This window comes from Pseudophryne corroboree, chromosome 3, assembly GCF_028390025.1.
Source record: "Pseudophryne corroboree isolate aPseCor3 chromosome 3, aPseCor3.hap2, whole genome shotgun sequence".
NCBI classification, from domain to species: Eukaryota; Metazoa; Chordata; class Amphibia; order Anura; family Myobatrachidae; genus Pseudophryne; species Pseudophryne corroboree.
The window spans coordinates 194,534,216-194,558,695 of NC_086446.1; the positions used below are offsets into that span (position 1 = coordinate 194,534,216).

Genomic DNA, 24,480 nt, shown 5'->3' on the forward strand with positions numbered 1-24,480 from the left:
CCATTTTTCAAACAGTCTGTATCATGGCAGTTAGAAGCTGATTGATCGATACTTTATCTCTCTCTACTTTATCACTCTCCAAACCTTAGTACATCTCCCCCTATGTCATGTCATAACTTCTTTACTTTTTATACTAGCTTTACAATGTTCTTATACACATTAGTCTGTTACATACAGTCTGCATGCTTAATATACTGTACAGTATGCAATGCATTGATTTCTTATTTATGCAGTTTTCTTATATTATTAAATATGGAAAGTATTGCAGCGCATATAGATTGGGCAAATATATTTTTATTACTTCATTCCAATAAAAATAACAATAAGATTTAATAAGTAACATTCAAACATCCATAACCACCGGCTGGTAATTTTAACACCTCAATGTTTTATCTTAAAAAACATAAAATATGCTCTCTTTTCTGTCTGGACACTGTTATATACTATTCAGGAAAAACACTACCATCTAAAATGGTAAACATTCTAAGAAGATTTATTGATATACTTTTCTATTGTTTCTCATTATTTATAGTTAGAAAATTATTTTGATGGAATTTCTTTTTACATTTTTAATTTTCTTTTGAAATGGAAAATAAGCAATAAGCATATGATTAAAAATAATAATTAGGAATTAAAAAAAGAGCAGAACTTTCCTTTTATACAGTATATCACTTGTATTATAAATTTTACATTTTCTCTAAAATTATGTGAAAGTGGAAAATACAGTATTACTATGAGCCGTTTACGTATTCTATACCAATATTAGATGTGAGGATCATTCTATACCAATATTAGATGTGAGGATCATTTACTAACAAAACACTAAGGGGGTTATTCAGGTTTGCTAGCAAACAAAAAAACTTAGCAATTGGGCAAAACCATGTTGCACTGCAGCAGGGATGTATCTAGGTGTCCGCACCCCAGGCAAAGTAAAGGACTAACGCCCCCCCTCCCCCCCCCCCCCCCCACACACACACACACACACACACACACACTTGAAATAGGGAAGGCCCCTGTGCTAAAAAAGGGGCATGGTCACACAATAGTACCCCCAATTAAAATTACACCACACAGTAGTTTCCCTTACTCACATTACACCACACAGTAATGTCCATTATTCACGTTTTGCTACACAGTAGCACTCCTTATATACATTATGCCACAAGCTGGAGCCCCTTATTACATTATGCTACACAGTAGTACCCCTTATACACATTATGCCATGTTAGAGCCCATTAGATGCATTACACCACAGTAGAGCAGCCCCCCTTATACACACTGTCCCAGATAGAGCCAATTATAAGCACTGCACCAGATAGAGCCCCTTATACACACTGTACCTTGTAGCCCCTTATACACACTGTGCAAGGAAGCCCCTTATACACACTACACCAGGTAGCCCCTTATACACAGTCACACTGCGCCAGGTACTGCCTCTAAAAATGTTCTTCCTTTGCTGGTGTCCCTGGTGAGTGCCATCCTGGCTAATGGATAGATACGCCCCTGCACTGCAGATTGGGCTGATGTAACATGTGCAGAAAGGTTTAGATTTGGGTGGGTTACTGTATATCATTTGTGTGTATGGTAAATACTGGCTGCTTAATTTCTACACTGCAATTTAGATATTAGTTTGAACGCACCCCACCGAAATCTAACTCTCTTTGCACATGTTACATCTGCCCCACCTGCAGAGCACATGGTTTTGCCCATCTGCTAACAAAGTTGCTACTACGATCAGGTCTGAATTAGGCCCAATATGAATATAATCTCTCTGCACGGGTGGTCCCAACCGCCGGCATACTGACATCTTTTCTCCCTCTTGGGGGTCCATGACCCCCCTGGAGGGAGAATAGATAGCGTGGCGCGCCATCGTGCCTGCAGCATGCCTGCAAGGGGCCCATTTGCGCTCACCCAGCTGTCGGTATGCCAGCGGTCGGGATTCCAGTGCCGGTATGCTGTTCGCCGGGACCCCGTCCACTGGCAAACCATACCACACCCCTCTGCACATGTTACATCTTCCCTACCTGCAGGGCAGCATGTTTTGGCCCAATTGCAATTTTTTTGGTTTTCTAACAAACCTGAATAGGGCCCTAAAGGCTGTATGTACATACAGTCTTAGATAGAGCCTTTGGCTGTGTTGGGAGTAAAGCAAAATAACTGTACCTCGGCAAACCATGCTGCAATGCGACGGGTGCAAATACATTAATTTTTTTAATACAGGGTACATACTGTCTGCAATTTGGATTTGAGTTTAGACATTCACCTACCAAATCTAGGGGCCAATTCAGACCTGATCACTGGGCTGCGTTTTCTCACAGCCTGCGATCAGATTAGAAATGTGCATGCGTATGCATCGCAATGCGCTGGCTCATCAGACAACTGCACCGGGCATCAGTGCATAGCAACAGGATGGTGCGAAAAAAGTGATGGCACAGGTGATTGACAACTGACCATTTTGTAGGAGTGTCCGGGAAAATGCAGGAGGGACCCGGTGTTTTGAGTGAGGGTGTCTGACGTCAGCTCCGGACCCGATCAACGCAGCGGCTGAGTAAGTCCTGGCCAGTGCAGAGACTGCACAAACTGATGTTTGTGCAGGTCTACAACAAAAGCAAACACACACTTGCACAAAGGTAATACCCTTCCCCTGTTGGCGGAGACTACCTGATTGCAGGAATAAAAAAACTCACCCTACGGTCTGAATTACCACCCTAATCCTCTCTGCACATTCTAAATCTACTCCATCTGTAGTGCAGCATGGTTTTGCCGAGGTGCTTAGTTACTAAAGATGTGTGGGCTCGGTTTTCCGGAAACTAAACCCATCCAAACTTCTGGGATCCAAGGCAATCTGAGTAATGGCTTGGGTTTTCTTACCATGCTCAGATTCCAAACTGAGGAAAAACGCCATCTTCCTGTTCTCGGATCTCGCATATTTTAAATTCCATATACTGTTAGTCGCTCCCACGTGATTCGTGTGCCATTTCGGACAGTACCGCTGGAGAGCTGTGTGCTGACGGTTTGTGAACGTAAATTGATCACTGCTGAGCTGATCTGTCTGTCCACTTCAGTCCCCTCAGGCTCCTTAGTGTTAATACTAGCTAAGCTAAAAATAGCAATTGATTGGCAGTTAGCAAATCATAGTTTCTTTATCTTCAATAGTGCTGAGCATTAACTCTTGGTGCAACTGCACACTGGTGTTGTGGTTTTATTTGTCACTGCCCACACTGCAGCTGCAGCTCAGAGCTCCAAACAGGACAACAGTTTGTTTAATCAATGTTTATTAGCAATCACATATGAATCGATACAGTAGTAACAATGGAAGAACCAATAAATAAAGTTCATTTTTTAACAATACTGTATAACAGAAAAAAGAACAACAAAATAAACAAAACCAAAACAAAAAAAGAAGAGGGTTAATACAAAAGAAGGAGAGGTTAAGTTAAGAGATAAGGGTCAACTCAAGTCGAAATAGATATGTGAACTTTGAGTTTTGTTTCCGGACCAATATTAGAATTAGAGATGTGCACCAGAAATTTTTCGGGTTTTGTGTTTTGGTTTTGGATTCGGTTCCGCGGCCGTGTTTTGGATTCGGACGCGTTTTGGCAAGACCTCCCTGAAAATTTTTTGTCGGATTCGGGTGTGTTTTGGATTCGGGTGTTTTTCTACAAAAACCCCTTTAAAACAGCTTAAATCATAGAAATTGGTGGTCATTTTGATCCCATAGTATTATTAACCTCAATAACCATAATTTTCACTCATTTCCAGTCTATTCTGAACACCTCACACCTCACAATATTATTTTTAGTCCTAAAATTTGCACCGAGGTCGCTGGATGGCTAAGCTAAGCGACCCAAGTGGCCGACACAAACACCTGGCCCATCTAGGAGTGGCACTGCAGTGTCAGACAGGATGGCAGATTAAAAAAATAGTCCCCAAACAGCACATGATGCAAAGAAAAAAAGAGGTGCACCAAGAACGCTGTGTGACTAAGCTAAGCGACCCAAGTGGCCGACACAAACACCTGGCCCATCTAGGAGTGGCACTGCAGTGTCAGACAGGATGGCAGATTTAAAAAATAGTCCCCAAACAGCACATGATGCAAAGAAAAAAAGAGGTGCAATGAGGTAGCTGTGTGACTAAGCTAAGCGACCCAAGTGGCCGACACAAACACCTGGCCCATCTAGGAGTGGCACTGCAGTGTCAGACAGGATGGCAGATTAAAAAAATAGTCCCCAAACAGCACATGATGCAAAGAAAAAAGAGGTGCACCAAGAACGCTGTGTGACTAAGCTAAGCGACCCAAGTGGCCGACACAAACACCTGGCCCATCTAGGAGTGGCACTGCAGTGTCAGACAGGATGGCAGATTTAAAAAATAGTGCCCAAACAGCACATGATGCAAAGAAAAAAAGAGGTGCAATGAGGTAGCTGTGTGACTAAGCTAAGCGACCCAAGTGGCCGACACAAACACCTGGCCCATCTAGGAGTGGCACTGCAGTGTCAGATAGGATGGCAGATTTAAAAAATAGTCCCCAAACAGCACATGATGCAAAGATAAATTAAAGAAAAAAGAGGTGCAAGATGGAATTGTCCTTATGTTGTATAAACAGGACATGCACACTTTAGCAAACCAATAATTTCAGCGACAGGGTCTGCCACACGACTGTGACTGAAATGACTGGTTGGTTTGGGCCCCCACCAAAAAAGAAGCAATCAATCTCTCCTTGCACAAACTGGCTCTACAGAGGCAAGATGTCCACCTTCTCCTCATCGTCCGATTCCTCACCCCTTTCACTGTGTACATCCTCCTCCTCACAGATTATTAATTTGTCCCCACTGGAATCCACCATCTCAGGTCCCTGTGTACTTTCTGGAGGCAATTGCTGCTGGTGAATGTCTCCACGGAGGAATTGATTATAATTCATTTTGATGAACATCATGTTCTCCACATTTTGTGGAAGTAACCTCGTATGCTGATTGCTGACAAGGTGACCGGCTGCACTAAACACTCTTTCGGAGTACACACTGGAGGGGAGCAACTTAGGTAAAATAAAGCCAGTTTGTGCAAGGGCCTCCAAATTGCCTCTTTTTCCTGCCAGTATATGTACGGACTGTCTGATGTGCCTACTTGGATGCGGTCACTCATATAATCCTCCACCATTCTTTCAATGGTGACAGAATCATATGCGGTGATCCTCCTTTGCCTATATCGTAGGTAGCTGTATAGGCTTGAATGGCCTTTTGCTGCTCCTCCATCCTCTGAAGCATATAGAGGGTTGAATTCCACCTCATTACCACCTCTTGCTTCAGATGATGGCAGGGCAGGTTTAGGAGTGTTTGCTGGTGCTCCAGTCTTCGGCACGCGGTGGCTGAATGACGAAAGTGGCCCGCAATTCTTCAGGCCACCGACAGCATCTCCTGCACGCCCCTGTCGTTTTTTAAATAATTCTGCACCACCAAATTCAATGTATGTGCAAAACATGGGACGTGCTGGAATTTGCCCAGATGTAATGCACGCACAATATTGGTGGCATTGTCCTATGTCACAAATCCCCAGGAGAGTCCAATTGGGGTAAGCCATTCTGCGATGATGTTCCTCAGTTTCCGTAAGAGGTTGTCAACTGTGTGCCTCTTATGGAAAGTGGTGATACAAAGCGTAGCCTGCCTAGGAACGAGTTGGCATTTGCGAGATGCTGCTATTGGTGCCGCCGCTGCTGTTCTTGCTGCGTGAGGCAATACATCTACCCAGTGTGCTGTCACAGTCATATAGTCCTGAGTCTGCCCTGCTCCACTTGTCCACATGTCCGTGGTTAAGTGGACATTGGGTACAACTGCATTTTTTAGGACACTGGTGACTCTTTTTCTGAGGTCTGTGTACATTCTCGGTATCGCCTGCCTAGAGAAATGGAACCTAGATGGTATTTGGTACCGGGGACACACTACCTCAAGCAATTATCTAGTTCCCTGTAAATTAACGCTGGATACTAGAAACACGTTTAACACCACCGAAGCTGCCAAAACCTGAGTTATCCGCTTTGCAGCAGGATGACTGCTGTGATATTTCATCTTCCTCGCAAAGGACTGTTGGACAGTCAATCACTTACTGGAAGTAGTACAAGTGGTCTTCCGACTTCTCCTCTGGGATGACAATCGACTCCCAGCAGCAACAACAGCAGCGCCAGCAGCAATAGGCGTTACACTCATGGATGCATCGGAGGAATCCCAGGCAGGAGAGGACTCGTCAGACTTGACAGTGACATGGCCTGCAGGACTATTGGCTTTCCTGTCTAAGGAGGAATTGACACTGAGGGAGTTGGTGGTGTGGTTTGCAGGAGCTTGTTTACAAGAGGAAGGGATTTAGTTGTCAGTGGACTGCTTCCGCTGTCACCCAAAATTTTTGAACTTGTCAATGACTTCTGATGAATGCGCTCCAGATGATGTAAATGGAAGGATGTTCCCAGGTGGTTAACGTCCTTACCCCTACTTATTACAGCTTGACAAAGGCAACACACGGCTTGACACCTGTTGTCCGCATTTCTGTTAAAATAATTCCACACCGAAGAGGTGATTTTTTTCTAATTTGACCAGGCATGTCAATGGCCATATTCGTCCCACAGACAACAGGTGTCTCCCCGGGTGCCTGACTTAAACAAACCACCTCACCATCAGAATCCTCCTTGTCAATTTCCTCTGCGCCAGCAACACCCATATCCTCATCCTGGTGTACTTCAACAGTGACATCTTCAATTTGACTATCAGGAACTGGACTGCGGGTGATCCTTCCAGCACTTGAGGGGGGCGTGCAAATGGTGGAAGGTGCCACCTCTTCCCGTCCAGTGTTGGGAAGGTCAGGCATCGCAACCGACACAATTGGACTCTCCTTGGGGATTTGTGATTTAGAAGAACGCACAGTTCTTTGCTGTGCTTTTGCCAGCTTAAGTCTTTTAATTTTTTTAGCGAGAGGATGAGTGCTTCCATCCTCATGTGAAGCTGAACCACTAGCCATAAACATAGGACAGGGCCTCAGCCGTTCCTTGCCACTCCGTGTCGTAAATGGCATATTGGCAAGTTTATGCTTCTCATCAGACGCTTTAATTTAGATTTTTGGGTCATTTTACTGAACTTTTGTTTTTTGGATTTTACATGCTCTCTACTATGACATTGGGCATCGGCCTTGGCAGACGACGTTGATGGCATTTCATCGTCTCGGCCATGACTAGTGGCAGCAGCTTCAGCACGAGGTGGAAGTGGATCTTGATCTTTCCCTATTTTACCCTCCACATTTTTGTTCTCCATTTTTTAATGTGTGGAATTATACGCCAGTAATATATCAATAGCAATGGCCTACTGTACCGTACTGCTATATATTATATACTGGTGGTCAGCAAAATCATGCACTGTCCTCCTACTATATATACTGCGCACAACTAAAATACACCACAGGTATGGATGGATAGTATACTTGATGACACAGAGGTAGGTAGAGCAGTGGCCTACTGTACTGCTATATATTATATACTGGTGGTCAGCAAAATTATGCACTGTACTCCTACTATATATACTGCACATAACAACTAAAATGCACCACAGGCATGGATGGATAGTATACTTGACGACACAGAGGTAGGTAGAGCAGTGGCCTATTGTACCGTACTGCTATATATTATATACTGGTGGTCAGAAAAATTATGCACTGTACTCCTACTATATATACTGAGCACAACTAAAATGCACCACAGGTATGGATGGATAGCATACTTGACGACACAGAGGTAGGTAGAGCAGTGGCCCACTGTACCGTACTGCTATATATTATATACTGGTGGTCAGCAAAATTATTCACTGTACTCCTACTATATATACTGCGCACAACAACTAAAATGCACCACAGGTATGGATGGATAGTATACTTGACGACACAGAGGTAGGTAGAGCAGTGGCCTACTGTACCGTACTGCTATATATTATATACTGGTGGTCAGCAAAATTATGCACTGTCCTCCTACTATATATACTGTGCACAACATCTAAAATGCACCACAATTATGGATGGATAATATACTTGACGACACAGAGGTAGGTAGAGCAGTGGCCTACTTTACCGTACTGCGATATATTATATACTGGTGGTCAGCAAAATTATGCACTGTACTCCTACTAAATATACTGCGCACAACTAAAATGCACCACGGGTATGGATGGATAGTATACTTGATGACACAGAGGTAGGTAGAGCAGTGGAATATCCTGTAACTTGTGCCCTGGAGTCAACCAACATTATAGATAAATCAAGTCCTGTGGGTGGGAACTGTGTATAAGTCAGGGGTAGTAGCATAGCGTACCCGTTTATAATCAGTAACAACTTGGAAGTTGCATCTGTGAGTTTTTATACAGGATTGCATATGATTGACTGTTATAAAAACCATTTTTTTCTGGACTCAATTCAGTCATATCGATAGTAAGGGTATTAACCCTATGTTTACGGCAACTGCTTGTGGTTTAATATTGCTATTATGAAAGCATTTGTTATTTTTAAAGAAATTATTTTGAATGTTATTAAATGTTATTCTATTTTTAATCTAGAGCACTCCTTGCTGTTACTTATTTATTTAATTATTTATTTATTTATTAAGTAACACAAAATTTCCTTTGATCACTTTACTAATTTCCAGATGATCAAGTAGGAGCTGCTTATATATCTTATATAAAAAAGACAATTGTTGTGAATATATAGTTAATTGTGCCCGACTCCTGATAAATTGTGCAACATAATAGAGGCATAGGGGGTGATTCCGAGTTGTTCGCTCGCTAGCTGCTTTTAGCAGCATTGCACACGCTAAGCCGCTGCCCTCTGGGAGTGTATCTTAGCTTAGCAGAATTGCGAACGAAAGATTAGCAGAATTGCGATTAGAAATTTCTTAGCAGTTTCTGAGTAGCTCGAGACTTACTCTTAGATTGCTATCAGCTCAGGCCGTTTCATTCCTGGTTTGACATCACACACATGCCCTGCGTTCGGCCAGCCACTCCCCCATTTCTCCAGACACTCCCGCGTTTTTCCCTGACATGCCTGCGTTTTTCCGCACACTTCCAGAAAACAGTCAGTTTCTGCCCAGAAACACCCACTTCCTGTCAATCACACTCCGATCACTTCAACGATGAAAAATCTTCGTTCGGACGTGAGTAAATCTACTAAGTTTTGTGCTAAAATACTAACCGCATGCGCACTGTGTAACATGCGCATGCGCATTTTTGCCTTAATCGCTCCGTTGCGAAAATCGGCAACGAGCGAACAACTCGGAATGACCCCCATAGTCATAAGATTACACAACACAATCAGTAGGTGACAGACCAATATATGGAAGCAGTAAAAGAGAGTGGGGGATATAGAAGTAGGATACTAGGAACTCTCACAAGGAAAGAGTGAGGACGAGGGTAAGAGGGTCAGGGGGGGGGGGGGGGGGGAAACAGACATAAGATGAGGTTTCACAGTTATGTAACATCCAAGAAAGGGAGATCTTCAGATAGTCAGTCAGGGAAGGAGTGTCTTTCTGCCCTTGGGACAATAATTTGGCCCATTTGCTATCAGTTGAGATTTTAGACAAAATTGTGTAAATATATCGGATACAATATAGACTCCGCTCACTGAGGCTAAGAAGGGGAAGGAGAGGATCTGGTGGGGAGCCTTTAGGGGGGGATAACTATGAAAAGGTAGTGTCGCGGTTGTAGGTACATAAAGAAGCGAGTCTGAAGCAGACCATATTTGTCTTTGAGGTCTGAAAAATGAAGTATGGTGCCACCGGGGTCAAACACTGACCTGACAATCCTTTAATTTTCCAAGTGATGAAGATAGTATTGGAAAGAGAAGGGAAGAAAACTGGATTACCCCAGAGAGGGAGGGGAGAAGGATGAGTTCCTCTTTAGTTTCTTATTTAAAGTAACCCAAGCATAGTAAATGTCATGAAAGAGAGGGTTATGCATTATGTGAGAGGGGATATCTGATGGTTTAGAATGTATAAGTGCACTTGATGAAAATGGATGGAGAAGATCTGCTCCAAGGTCAGGGTCTGTGTAGGTGCTCTTGTCATACAACCAATCAGCAGCACATCTAAATAACACAGCTATGGAGTAATTGGCATAATCTGGTACGTCTATTCCTCCCTCTGCTCTCGGAGCAATTAACTTCTCTAGAGCAAGGTAGGGTTTCTTACCTCGCCACATGAATCTAGTCATGATTTTATATACAGTACAGTAGGTAAGAAATATCACTTTTAGTTAGGCCAATGGGTAACATTTGCTTTATATAAAATATCTTTGGGAAGACAATACACCGGAGGACGGCAGCCTTGCCCAGTAAGGACAAATGTAATATTTTCCAATTCTCCAATAACGCAGAAACTTTCACAATTTTCATTGAGAAATTAATCACATAAAACCTGGAGATAGCTGCTGGAATTTGTACTCCTAAATACGTAATCTGGGTATAAGTGAGGTGGAATGAGGAAATATTTGGTATCAGAGAAAGATTACGTGGGGGTTGGCCTAAAGGTAAAAATTCTGATTTGGATAAATTTATTTGATAGCCGGCTCTGGTTCCAAATAGAGAGATGTTATGAATAACTAGGTGATTTATCGCAACCTACGGGCGCTCTTCACACCATTGAAAGGGGCTACGCCCCCTTAACCCCTGCATGTCCTTTGGAGGGCAAAATTTGTATTATATGGAGTATTACATTCAAGACTAATGTTGGTAGTGGTTACATATTTTACGGGGCAAGGGTGTGCAGTGGTTAAGGGGGCGTAGGTCCTTGTGATGGCGTGAAGAGCAGACGCAGGGCAGGATTAATGACCTAGTGTGTTAATAATATGTTATGTGTACATAATTTAGAAATAAACAGTGAGATCTTCCAAAAATGAAGGGAGGTAGGGAGGGCAACGGCAGACGGCGTACTGTCATTAAAACATAGAAAGAAGCAGGTAAGAAGGGCATACTTGAATGCAGGGCTTTCAGAACGACATACAGAAAGGCAGTTGGGGTAGTCTAGGGACACGCAGGGTGTTATAGGGGTGTTGTAGAAATACAGGTGGTTAGGGAAGGCATAGGGAAATGCAGATTAATATCACATACACAGTGTGTGTGCTGGGGGCTTATCCCTACTTATATATGACTATATAATATAAGATCACATACTCACTGTGTGTGGTGGGAGCTTATCACTCATGCAAAGACACAGGGAAGATGTCAGGCATGGGTGTCCCGCTCCCTCTCCGGACTCTCTCCCCCTTTGGCCACAGGGCGCAGTCCAGCGGTGGATTTATCACCTAGTGGAGGTGGCGGAGTCCAGGCTCTGGTCTAGAATGCCCATGTGTCGGGGCTCGTGGGGCGCTGGTGGTCCAGCAGCAGGTGCAAGGCCGTGGTCCTGGGTGGGCCAGGCAGAAGGAGGCTGAGGCATGGGCGGCAGATCGTGTGATCACAGGGGCAAACAGGGATCCTTTGCCTGCCTGTCCTGCACCGCCGCCGGGACACGTGTAGAGGAGGGAGGTGAGGAGAGCACAACAGCACTACCAGGTTCAGCGGCTGCACACACAGGAGTGGGGGGCGACACACCAGATCTGTGACTCCACCCAGCATTGTGACTCCACCCAGCGTTAGCAAATGATTCATAAAGTGACAGATCTTTGCAAATATATAGGAGATAGGCGGGAGAGGATTTGCTGGGTCCGAAACAAAGAGTAACATATCATCGGAGGGCAATTTTCAGCTCAATTTTACCATTTTGGATACCTTTTGTCACTGACCTGGGTTGAGAGAGTTGAGAACTCGGGGGTTCTTCGATGGTCGGGAAGAGGAACCGCATCTGGGAAGGAGTAGGGACGGCCGGATATAGGTCTTCCTCATGCAGGACCAAAATGGCAACTGGAGTTCGAGAATGATGCTGAAGAATCACCTATTGAAAGGGAGTTGAGAGCAATGCTAGAACGCACTGAATGATGGCAGACTTTTGGGCAAATGCTGAAGCACTCGGAGTGGTGAGAACTTGTGAGCGATGCTGAAGCACACTGAGTGGTAAGAAACTTGTGAGCGATGCTGAAGCACACGGAGTGGTGAGAAACTTGTGAGCGATGCTGAAGCACACTGAGTGATGAGAAACTTGTGAGCGATGCTGAAGCACACTGAGTGCACTGGAGTTTGTACAGCGGAGAGACACACTGGATGCCGGAAGTACTGTAGACTGTAGGGGAGAAGGACACGCTGAATGCTGGAAGCACTGGAGACTGTAAGGCAGAGGAACACACTGCATGCTGGAAGCACTGGAGACTGTGAGGCAGAGGGACACGCAGAATGCTGGAAGCACTGGAGACTGTGAGGCAGAGGGACACGCAGAATGCTGGAAGCACTGGAGACTGTAAGGCAGAGGAACACGCTAAATGCTGGAAGCACTGGAGCTCAAACAGCAGAGAGCCACCCTGCACAAAGGAGCACTGAAGTTCACTTCCAAGAAGTGACGATACTCAGGCGCCGGGCTCTATCCGGCGTCCACCTTTGAATTCCCCGCCTTCCTCTGATAGGTGGAGGGGAGCCAGTGACATCACCTGCCCACCACCCCCACGTGATCGCTGGGTGCAATGGCGGCGCCCACACTCCGGGGAACCGCCGGGAGCAGTGCCAGCCAGACGCCGGGACCCGGCGACCACCGGAGGACCAACGGGCACGCCGGGGTAAGCGCGGTGGCCACTGCCCCTGGCGTGTGACACCTTTGAAGGATGTCAAGCTCATTAGAACAATCGCTAGAGGTTCTAGGCCAATCGCAAATAGGAGAGGGGACAAGGGGCAACCTTGTCTTATACCTTTTTGTATAGCAAAAGACAAGATGCCATTACAGAAGATTTAAGTTTGGGAACCAGAGTAAAGCCTCTAAATAAGATCAATAAAAGGGACAGTAAAGCAAAAGTTCAACAAAGTTTTGAACAAGTGAGTCCAGTCAACCATGTCAAAGGCTTTCTCTATATCTAAGGAAAGAATAAGATTAGATTGTGAGGGAGGAGAATCCTTGGAGGTATATACCGCTGATAATACACGCCTAGCATTAAGTTCAGAATGACGACCACAGATAAAACCAGTTTGATCTGGGTGAATGATACGAGGGAGCGGGCGCTTAATGCGATCAGCTAAAAAAAATTGAGTAGTTTATCATTTGGGTTCATTAAAGAAATGGAGCAATAGAATCCAGGGAGGGCCAGATCTCTACCAGGTTTAGGTAAGGTTTTTTTTAGAATCGCTCTGTATAGGATCCAGGGAGGGCCATATCTCTACCAGGTTTAGGTAAGGTTTTTTTTAGAATCGCTCTGTATAGGATCCAGGGAGGGCCAGATCTCTACCAGGTTTAGGTAAGGTTTTTTTTTAGAATCGCTCTGTATAAATGCAGGGAGTAAGGAGGTAGAGGTCAATAATGCATTAAGAACTCAGACCACAGAGACAAGAGACTCACTAGTTAACAGGATCTTGTAGAAATCTGCGGAAAAGCCAACAGTGCCAAGTGCTTTTTCTCACCGAAGATTTTTTATCAGGCCATGGACCTCGACAATAGTGATTGGGGTAATAAGATGTTGGGCATCATCAGGACAGAGGGCAGGATACAATATCTGAAGAAGCATGTCCAGACAAAGCAGAGGGGCAAGGAGAAGGAGCACCAGAATACAGTGTGGTCTCGAATGAGTGCACGACTTGGGAGATTTCTATATTGGACTTTGTTAATTCACCAGAGGGAGTTTTCAAGTGATGGGTCACCATGGGGGGAAAAGAGCCCTGTAGAATACACTTTTTTTAACATCAATTTGTATAATGGTGTGTGGTCATGCCTCCCACAATTAGGCCATGCCCCCAAAAAGTACCTGGGCCCGCCACAGCTCTCTACACCCCTAGGTGTGACATGCACGGGTATTGTCAGTAATAAATATAGTATTCTTGGTAGAATATTAATTTTAATTATGCCCCAACCAAGAAACAATTAAAGGAAGCCACTGTCACAGGAGTGGGGAGTGGGTCAAAATTTAATTTGATTAAGTCTGAATTATCTCTTGCAAGGAAAACACCCAAATATCTAATTTGAGAGGGGTGCCATACATAGGGAAATTCTTGTTGTAATCCTATTATGTGTGTAGGTGTAATTACATTCAATGCAATTCATTGGGAATAATTGATTTTTAAATTGGACAGCAGAGCAAATCATTGGCGTTCAGCATAGAGATAGGGGGTAGCTATAGTATGGTTGCTAATTAAAGCCAGGAGGTCATCAGCATAAAGTGCTCACTTACTGTATAGACATTGGAACAGACTTGTGCACCTCCAATATCTGGGTTCATTGAAATTGCCCTAGCCAGGGCCTTTATACACAGAATGAATACCAAAAGAGATAGAGGGAAGCCTTGTCTAGTGCCATTTGAAATAGAAGGAATGAGAGAAAGTTCAATTCACCTTGACTTTGTCATTTGGATTACGATAGAGGGATAAGATTTTGGAGAGGTAGTTAGGGCTTAGGCCCAAGCGGCATAATATCCTAGTTAGAAACTACCAGTCTATCCGCGATCAAACACTTTTTCTACTTCGGTGGACAAGAAAATTGTAGAGATAGATGAGCTGGAGACTTGAGGAAGAAGATTAAGAACCTTTGTAGTATTATCCCTTGCCTTTCGACCGGGACAAATCCCACCTGGTCATGATGAATAATATGAGGTATGAATGTTTGTAGACACGTACTGTAACAATCATTTGTGCTCACAATTTCACATCAATATTTAATAAAGATATTGGGTGGTAACTGGAGGGTTGTGCAGGGTCCTTTCCATTTTTTGGGATGGCTGAAATTTGTGATTCAAGAGATTGTTGGGACCACGGGTATGCGTCAGAAATTTGGTTTAAGGCTTGTAATAAAATTGGGGAACTTTATCCAAGAATGTTTTGTAGTATGTAATGGTTACACCATAAGGACCTGGGCTCTTGCCTGTCAGAGAATACAAAACAGCAGCTTCCAACTCAGCTCCAATTCCTCTGATAGTTTTGGGTAGTCAATATATTCTAAGTATTCATTTATTTGTCAGAGTTCAAGTTAGAAAGCTCATTATAATATGTATGAAAGATGTCCACAGAGAGATGTTGAGGTTAGCCTGTACTATCCTTAAGTTTTGGAATAAAGTGCAATGTCTGCTGTTGGTGGAGTGCATGGGCCAGTAGTGCACAGCACACTGGTGTTTTGTTGTCACTACATGCAGTGCAAAAAATAGTTCATGAACAGTTAACCTGTTCAGAAATTCCTGGCGCAAGTGAGATAATAATATTCAATTTAATATAAAGTAGACGCACATACGTTAAAACTCTGCAGCTAATGACAAGAGCCTCGTGAAGGCTTGAACAATTATAAAAACGTATAAAACAAAAAAGGATCACTGCGCGGATTTAATATAATAATTTATTTAAGTGGTATATGCTTCCCAATAAATAACACTATTAACGTAGATTAGTTCAATGGGTTTATTTTTTATATATACACACACATTCAGTTGATATTTATAAAAACATTTGTAGACTAATATAAAATGCTAATTCTCATGTATGTCAATTGGATTTCTTGTCTCGGCTGAGACATACATATACAGTGTAACATTGACATGAAAATGACAATGTATCGATCATAAGAAACACTCTTTATAAAACAGTTTGTATAAAATCATAATCAGACATTAGGATCTCCTTTGTATATTATTGCTTGAGAGTGCTGTGCTGTGCTTTCGGTTATAGGGGGTCATTCCGACCCGATCGCTCGCTGCAGTTTATTGCAGCGATCGGGTCTGAACTGCGCATGTGCCCGCGCCGCACTGCGCTGGCGCATGCCGAACGGCCGAAGGCCATTGTTCCCTAGCGATCGCCTCTGCCTGATTGACAGGCAGAGGCAGTTGCTGGGTGGGAGGGGACGGCACGGCTGCATTTGTCCGCCATTTTGGGGCTGTGGTCCGGCCAATGCAGGCATGGCCGTACTGTGCGGGGGGCGGTCCGCAGCAGCTGCATGATGTCACACCCAGCCGCTGCAACCAGGGACAGCAATGATCAACTCTCAGCCAGCCGCAGGAGCTGCGCTGGCCGGGAGTTACTCCACAAGTACAAAAGCATTGCCGCTGTGCGATGCTTTGTACTTGTGTGTGGGGGGGGCGGACTGACATGCAGGGTGGACTAGCCCTGTGCTGGGCGTCCCTCCGCATGTCGAGGAAGATGATCGTAGCTGTACTAAATTTAGCACAGCTACGATCAACTCAGAATGACCCCCATAGTCTGTGTTAAATACTGGCGTCCCAGTGAGCCTGATATATCAGTAATTACCATCACTGAGACAGTACTTACCATCGCTGGGCCTCTATGATACCTGCATAGCCGGACTCCATCAGCTAAGGGATCATCAGCCGGCAGAGCCGGCCCTAACCAATGTGATGCCCTAGGCAAGATTTTGGCTGGTGCCCCCTAGCACCACCGCTGGTTCCGCCTCTGACATTGCACCTCTTTCCCAGCACCATCACCCCTCACCCATAGCAGTCCTTATTTTGGTGTTTGTAACCCCTATATTTTAAATAGGAACAGTTTGCACCCAATTTCAATTACGCCACACAGTACTGCAACTTCATTCACATTTGATCATGCGATAGTGCTCATAATTCATATTACATCCCACAGTAGTATCACTTTACCTTATAAATGTTACTACTCACAGTAGAGCCCCTTATTCACATTACATCACACCCTATTGCTCTTTATTCACATTAGACGAAACAGTAGTGCCCTTTCTATACGCAATGCCACATAGTAGAGCACCTTATACACATAATGCCACACATTAGTATAGCATTTATACACATACTGTAATTCCACACAGTAATGCGCCTTACACATTATGACAACTTTTATTAATGCCCTTTTACACATAATGTCCCTTACACATAAGCCGCACATTATTAATGCCCTTATACACATAATGACACACATAGTGCCCCCTACACATTTGCTGCACATTATTAGTGCCCCTATACACAAAATGACACACATACAGTAGTACCCTTTTACACATATGCCGCACATTATTAATGCCCTTATACACATAATGACACACATAGTGCCCCTTACACATATGTTGCACATTATTAATGCATTTTTACATGACACACATAATGCTCCTTACACATATTCCGAACACTACTGCACAACCAACCCACTCACATGCACACAGCACTCACACTGCCACTAACACTGTGACCTCTGCCTCTGCTTGGATACAGATGTGTCCTCATAAATATTGCCTCAATGCTAACATCTGGAACCTTTTTTTAATGAAAATGCATCTTATTTGCATTGCTATATAGCTAGGATGCACAAGCAGCTTCTACTGATTAAAATGATATGCAGCATGCCTATATACAGTACTGTGTGAGACTGTGGCTGTATCTGCATATGAAATGCTACACACAGAATATAGGCATGCCACATATCATTTTAATCAGCAGAAGCTGCTGATGCCCCTAGGCATATCAAATGCCCTAGGCAATTGCCTAGTTTGCCTATGCCTATGGTCGACTCTGTCAGCCGGGACGCTCCCGTACGTTGAGCAGCAGCAGTCCAGCCATTTTAGTGCAGCGCTCACTCGAACGGCTCCCGCTGCACTTCACAGACACCAGCTTGCATTGCACAGGGGATCCTGCAAGCGTCCCCAGCTGTATACTTATTGCCAATCGTTCCCGAGCAGCACGGAGCAGTCCTAAGTTACAGACAGACATTATACCCGTCCGGTGCAACAAGAAATCTATCTATCTATCTATCTATCCGGGTAAGGTAATTATTCTCAAACAAGTGTTTTCTTTCACTTCTCACTCTCAGTGATGGTAATTACTGATACATCAGGCTCACTGGGATGCCCGTGTTTAACATAGACTATAACCGAAAGGATAGCACAGCACTCAAGCAATAATATACAATGGAGATCCTAATGTCTGATTATGATTTTATACAATTTTTTTTACAAAGAGTGTTTCTTATGATCGATACATTGTCATTTTCATGTGAATGTTACACAGTATGGGGGGAATGTAATAGCGTGTGAGAATCAGAAAGTGAGAGATTTCGGTCAAATTCTCCTGTTTTTTTTAAGTGGCATTCACTTACATGTCAAAATCAACCTGGTTTTGCCATGTAAATGATTGCCACTTAAAAAAAACAGGAGAATTTTACCAAAATCTCTCACTTTCTGATTCTCACACCCTATTACAAATTTCCCCTTTATGTATATCTCGGCCAAGACAAGAAATCCTATGGACATACATGAGAATTAGCATTTTATATTATTATAATATTTTATTTAATTAATACAGAAGCAGTATGAATCTTTGATGCACATTGGAGTTTTTTGTCATTGCTTAGTGTACATTGCAGCCCAGAGCTCCTAATACAGGGCAGCAGCAATAACCCTTTTTTGATGCACAGTGCATGCTGGTGCCAGCAAAAGTTTTTGGTGAAAAAAATATATCTAATAAAGTTTAAAACAGTAAAAAAATGTTTTATTTGTACAACATGTGTGTGCCGTACTCCACTACATTCACTTAAATATATGGTCGAGTCACATTATTATGACTACCTCCTACATTTGACATTGGCAGTTGTGAACTGGGTTAGTCAGTATATAGGGTGTGCAATAGGCTGTCTGCACACATATCACTCGTTGCTGTCATGGGTAAAAGGGGCGATTTATCAGAGTTGCAAAAAGGGATGATTATTGGCTTTCGGGCCAAAGGTGGCAGTATTTCTGAAACAGCGCAGGCTGTGAACTGTTTGCATGCTGCTGTGGTGAAGGTGTATCGTGACTGGACAAATGACACCATTGTGAATAATCAATGAGGAAACTGCGGACCACAACGTGCCACTGATGTGAGAGGTGAATGCTGACTATGAAGGTGCATGAGGATGACCAACATGCTGCAGTGGAGTAGCTCACCATCAAAATGACCCTTAGTGCTACCAGACTTGTGTCTAAAACAACAGTTCAGCGAACCCTGCTGCATATGGGGCTCTGCAGTGGTTACTCTGGCTATTAGCTGGTACAAATTTTTTAAACTCATGTGTGCTGTAGGTGCCGTTTCTCTCTGCATTCACATAGATATAAGTACTGTGACTCCGCAGTGTGATTTGTGAAAAAGTTTTACAAATTGTTGTTTGTTTGTACAACTTGTGTGTGCTGTAGATGTCATACCCCACTGTGTTCATATAAATATAAGCACTGTTACTCCACAGTGTAAGATGTTATTTCTGAAAAAAAGTTTACAAACTTTTTTTTTATACAACTCATGTGTGCTGTTGGTGCCATACCTGACTGCTTTCACATAAATATATGTACTGTGACTCCGTAGTGTGATTTGTCATTTCTGAAAAAAATAAAATAAAAACAATTGTTTTTGTACAACTTATGTGTTTTCATCGATATGGATCACAATCAGTCGAGAAAAGAGCAGGAGCAATAACATATTACTTGCGCTTCACCTGCTGCAACCGGTCATAATGATACTTATCCTTCAATATCTTCTACTAAAGCTGATGCACAAGGGCACAGAGGATTTGATTCAGAGCATCTGAAAAAAATATATTTTACATCGGTAAAGAAAAAAGTGTAAGAGTGTAATGAATGCTATGTGTTAGTCTGACCTTTCAGATACTGTACTCATAGAAAAGCCTTCTTCCACCATTTCTGCACCCTCTGCAAATTAGGAGATGAGCATCACAAGCCAACATGCTGACACTGAAATTGAGGATGCTACCACAGAAGTGCAACAGGATGAGTGGTGTATTTGTGAAGCTGACATGAGTACTAATAAGGATGTTGATGATGAGATTTTTTTGTGTAAGTCAGACACCAGTGGAAGCAATACTTGCACATGATAAGAAGAAGGCCATTGTCATGCCTGGGCATAAGACAAAAAAAATCCAGCTCTTATGTGTGGAATTATTTTTACAGAAATCCTGATAACAGTTGTGAAGTCATCTGTAGTATTTGTAAAACAACAGTAAGTAGTGGTAGGGATCTTAACCATCTAGGAACCTTCTCCCTGTTATATCACTTGCAGCAAGTTCATAAAATGTTTTTTTTTATCAAAATCAGAAACTTATGCTAAATAACAACAGTCAGGGCAGCATCAGCTAGATTCCTTATCTCAGCTAGATCCCAGCACCTGCAATCTCCACCACCAACACCTTTATCATCAATATCCTCACTAATGATTGAAGGTAGTCCTGTATCCAATTTGATAAGGCTAACTGACTCCTCCCCTATCCAGGATTCCTCAGAAGAATTCTTCAGCTCTAGGCCTGCTGTTGCTGGAGATGGATCTTCATCACAGAAGGGGCCCAAGAAGACTACTAGTAGTATTTTAAAAAAACAACAATTGACTGAATCTTTTTGCAAGAGGAAGCAAGAATGAAAGCTGTCACCCAGTCGCAAAGCGGATCACTGACACTATGATGGGTATGCTAGTATTAGATCTGCATCTAATATCTGCCATTAATGCAGTGGGTTTTAGTCAGTTAATTGAAGTCCTGTGTCCCAGTTATCAAATTTGATCTTGGTTCCATTATACTCAAAAAGCAATTCCTCGCCTGTGCCAGGACATTAAAAAAACCTAGTTATTGGCCTACAAAATGCCACTGTAACCACTGTCTACTTAACCATAGATATATGGACAAGCAGAACTGGGCAAACTAAAGATTACAAGACTGTGACAGCCCAATGAGTCGGTGAATCGCATTCAGCAGCAGCAGCAGTATCTAACAAACAATGCCAGCTCATTCAGAGGCAGGTTACTCTCTGTATCACTGATTTCACTAAGAGGCATACTGCTGACAACTCTTAGAAAAACTAGGGGATGTCATATCAAAATGGCTTTCACAGCTTGGACCCTCCTCAGGATTTCTGATTTGTGATAATGCCATTCTGCAAAGTATGTCAGAATTGTAGATCAAGTCCTTTATTTGCTTCACCAGGATCCAAGGGTTGCCAATATCTTGAAATTGGTTAGCTACATTTTGGCAACCGTGCTTCAGCCTAGGTTTAAGTCATACATTGTGTCATTCTTTGAAACTGACCCAGATCTTGAGAGATGCAAAAAGCTAGTTGGCAGCTCAAGTGACACTTGACATCTCCTACAGTTCCTTCAGCAACACCAAGAAAAAACTCAACATATCTGATGCAGATAAGTCAACACAACATTTGGACATCTGGTCAGGTCTAAAAGAATTGCTCAAAATTAGTGACACCTCTAAGTAACTCAATCTGATATGGTCACCATCCATAGCATGGTGGGGGATTATTTTAATGACAGTGTACAAATAGGCATGTCAGACAGTTCCTTTGACTACTGGAAGGAAAAAAATGCAATTTGCATAAACTCACTTTGCATTACTTAAGCTGCCCACTCTCCAGTGTGTACTCAGAAAGAGGTTTCAGCACAGTAGGGAATCTTGTCAATGATCGGTGGAGGTTACTGTCTTAAAATGTGAAAAAAATGATGTTCATCAAAATAAACTACAAATTCCATGAGGAAGACCTTTACTAGCAATTATGTCAAAGTACATAGATTTCTGTAATGGTGGATTCCAGCGGGAACTACAGTAATTAATATTGTGTGAAGATGATGTAAACACTGATGAGGGTGAGGATGATAATGATGACATCTTCCAACTATAGAGATCATTAACAGCACTGATAGCTTAACTGCCTTAAACCAATTGGTAGCTTGTTTTGTGGTGGCTCAAATAAACCAAGCACTTCAGTCACAAAAGTGGTAGTGCCTGTCATTGAAATGCATGGTTTGTTAAACTGTGCATGTACTTTTTTTTTTTTTTTTGAATGTCAATAATTTTTATTGAATTTCTACAGTTACTAAAAGGGGATTCAGAAAGGAATAAAGGGAAAAAGGAGGGTGGGGGGAACAATAAATGACATCATGAGACAGTACAATGAAAAAGGCATGTGTACAGACATTAACCATTAGACGTACAGAACAAAATGAAAGTGAGGTGCTAAAGTGCGCAATAAGATCCAAAGATCGGCCCTGTGGTGATATAGAGAAGTTTCACCTACTTCAAGAATTTTCACAGTAATTTCAAGATATTATATTCCACTTAGGCGCTCCTTGGATTTAACATGTAATGTACAGGATAACTAGTTCCTTCAAGGTCATAACCTATAAAGTGTGTCACTTTGTGTTCACCCAATGGTGTGAAACATCAAAGATACACAGATAGAAAAGAAAAAACACAATAGTGTAGCAGCCCTTTTGAAATATATGTGTATTCTGTTTCAATACATCACACTCACTAGGATTCCAAAAAGAATATGCATATCATGGTTTCTTTGCACCAGATGTTTATTCTCCAGGAAAACTCCAAGATGACCAGTAATCAGAATTCCTCCTCCTATATATGTGTATCCGTATACTCCAGGCACATATACAATTAGAGAGAAAGACCAATAGTGCAGCAAGCCTCTAAATATAATACATTTATTTTTACACAAATGCACTCACATAAAATTAAAAATATTAGGCATATCTCATGTCGTTATCCTGAGTCCACCTAGAACAGCATCCACACTGGCTGGCTATGATGGTAAAGGCAGCAGGTGAAGTCAGAGTCCCGGTTACTCACGGCTCCGCTTAAGCGGAGTGTCCTTGCATGTCCTGACGTTGTTCCTGTGCATCTTCATCACCACACCTGTGGAGCCGTGAGTAACCGGGACTCTGACTTCACCTGCTGCCTTTACCATCATAGGCAGCCAGTGTGGATGCTGTTCTAGGTGGACTCAGGATAACGACATGAGATATGCCTAATATTTTTAATTTTATGTGAGTGCATTTGTGTAAAAATAAATGTATTATATTTAGAGGCTTGCTGCACTATTGGTCTTTCTCTCTAATTTTATATGTGCCTGGAGTATACGGATACACATATATAGGAGGAGGAATTCTGATTACTGGTCATCTTGGAGTTTTCCTGGAGAATAAACATCTGGTGCAAAGAAACCATGATATGCATATTATTTTTGGAATCCTAGTGAGTGTGATGTATTGAAACAGAATACACATATATTTCAAAAGGGCTGCTACACTATTGTGTTTTTTCTTTTCTATCTGTGTATCTTTGATGTTTCACACCATTGGGTGAACACAAAGCGACACACTTTATAGGTTATGACCTTGAAGGAACTAGTTACCTGTACATTACATGTTAAATCCAAGGAGTGCCTAAGTGGAATATAATATCTTCAAATTACATTAGACGTACAGAAACAGAATTGTGCATATCCCACAATAATAATACAGAATAAGGCAAGAAAGATAACAGAAAATGGAACTGAACTTTGTGAATTATTTTCATAAGGGGAGGTAATGAGGGTTGTTTCCAACACTGGGGCAGAGCAGCACATGCCGCTATACAGATATGCCCTAAAACATAGGGGGTAATTCCGAATTGATCACAGCAGCAAATTTGTTAGCAGTTGGGCAAAACCATTTGCACTGCAGGTGTGGCAGATATAACATTTGCAGAGAGAGTTAGATTTGGGTGGGGTGTGTTCAAACTGAAATCTAAATTGCAGTGTAAAAATAAAGCAGCCAGTATTTACCCTGCACAGAAACAAAATAACCCACCCAAATCTAACTCTCTCTGCACATGTTATATCTGCCCCCTCTTCAGTGCACATGGTTTTGCCCAACTGCTAACAAATTTGCTGCTGCGATCAACTCGGAATTACCCCCATAGTGTAAATGGGAGCCAACAGAGCTCGGATAGTAATTCAATTAAACTATGAGGGGGGAAGGGGGGGACGGGGGGAAGGAGAGGCCTAATTAATTAAGGCAAATATTTCATTCCAAAAAGTAGTGAGGAGAGAACATGTCCAAAACACATGGAATAGGTGACCAACATCTCCGCAGAGGTGTCAACAAAACTTCGAGCACGAAGGCCAAATTGTGTGGAGTCTATCTGGGGTGAGGTACAGCCTATGCAACAATTTGACCTGCATTTCAGAGTGATTCAAGCACCTAGACATTGTATAAGAGGACTGAAATATGTTTGCCCATTGATAACCAGGAAGAGAGACACCAATGTCCAATTCCCAGCGGTTTTGGCATAAGATTTGGAAAAGGGTGTCAATTCCATTAAAACATTATACCAAAAGAAAATTTCCCCTTTACACCCTGGCTTGGTCAGTCGAGCTCTTATAGGGGCTATACGAGGGTCCGAGGCAGTTGCTGAATGGGACAGGTTATTCCACCAATGTCGTATTTGATAATACTGCAATCTCTCCGACTCAGGCAGCGAGAAGTGCTCTAGTATACTGGAGAAGAAGCGGAAGACAACACCATCCAATAAGTCCCCCAGGGAGTTTATCCCACTAACGTAACAATT

General features: G+C 42.8%; 1 protein-coding gene across 1 annotated transcript in view; it reads left to right on the forward strand.

Moving 5' to 3' along the window:
• The window catches only part of LOC135055101 (pulmonary surfactant-associated protein D-like), a 455,316-nt gene that overhangs the window by 338,625 nt on the left and 92,211 nt on the right, over positions 1-24,480 (forward strand). The window lies entirely within an intron of this gene.